Here is a 1528-nt window from a genome sequence, read left to right as displayed (position 1 = left end):
GAAATTTTCACTTTTCGCGATTTTCTGCCTTTTCATCGCCGTATGGTGGGTTGAAATTTTTGTAAAAAAAAAATCAAAACATGGTTTTCGATGTATTTTTTCCGTAGAATTCGATTCTGAAGTCAAAAAAATAAAATTTTTCTTTATTTTTTTTTTATTAAAAAAAAAACCGTAAAAAATGAGGTTTTTCGAGCAAAACCCCATAAAAAGTAGCTGGACTCTACTTTTTTTATTGCAAATTCGGATTCAGCGTCGAAAAATACATAAGAATATATAGGTCTGGTCAATTGCACAGACACTTTTGTTTTTTTGTGGGCCTGTGTTATTAACGAATTTGCAGATCTTTTTTGAGATCACAATTTTCGTTGATTCATCTTCTTTCGTATCCTGCATATTTTGACCACAAAATGGGATTTTTCATTTCTCATTATTTTTTGTACAATAAGAATTAGAATTTTCGTTTTTACAAGAAAATCTAAAGAGTTTGTACGATGATCTTGTAGGGTTTTTAAAAAGCAATGTTTTTCTTTACTTTTTTTCATATCGTACGTTGTTTGGCTTATAATATTGATTATCGATTGATATTAGAAATTTTGAAAATGCTATAACTCTGATAATTTTTTTTTTGTATAAAAAAAAGTCATCAGGATAAATTGTTTGGCTTTCTGAGTACTATTAATAGCCGTAAACAAAAATTTCAAGTATAAAAAAATGGGCCCAAAATTTTCTCAATCTTAAATAATGAGAATGAGAAAAATTAGAGGCTCTTTAATTTTTGTTTTCAAATCCACTGTTATATTTGTGGTTCGGAATTCAACTGGTTTCGTCAAAAATTCTAGTATTTGGTTGCAAATTTTATTATTCTGTAAAAAATGCAACTATTTTGTTAAAAAGTCATCCTGTTTCGTTAGGAATTCAGAGTTTTAGATTATAATCTCTTTGGTCGAAAATTTAACGATTCTATTTTTAGAAAATTGATCTTCTGCGGATAAAAAGTGATGTTTAGGCTGAACTCTTTTGTTAAAATAGTGACTATTTTGTGGAAAAATCATTTTTTTATAAATAAGAATAATTATTTTTCAACTAACAAGGTAAACATTTCATTTTTGATTTAAATTGATATTTTTATTAAAAATTAATATTTTCTGGTTTAAAATTGCTACTTTCTTATTGAAAAGTCATGTATTATGCTAAAAATTGGTCTTTTTTTACCGAAAACAAATTTTCTGCGTTTAAAATTCATCATTTTTGATTAAAAATGGAACTGTTTGGGTTTACATTAATTTAATTTGGTTGATGATTCAGCAATTTTGTCAAAAATTGTACTATTCGTTTGAAAATTAATTTTTTTTATTTTAAATTAAACAATTTGTATGACCAATAAACTGGTTTAATGAAAATTTAACTTTTTTGTCGACAATTTGGTTTTTTATGTTAAAAATTACTTTTTTTCTGAAAATTGCAACTTGTCTATTCTTGATAAGAAATGGATCCTTTATAAGTTGAAAATTCAACTACTTGGTAGAAA

Source organism: Belonocnema kinseyi, chromosome 4 (assembly GCF_010883055.1).
Source record: "Belonocnema kinseyi isolate 2016_QV_RU_SX_M_011 chromosome 4, B_treatae_v1, whole genome shotgun sequence".
Classification (NCBI taxonomy): Eukaryota; Metazoa; Arthropoda; class Insecta; order Hymenoptera; family Cynipidae; genus Belonocnema; species Belonocnema kinseyi.
Note: the sequence above shows the minus strand (reverse complement) of the source record.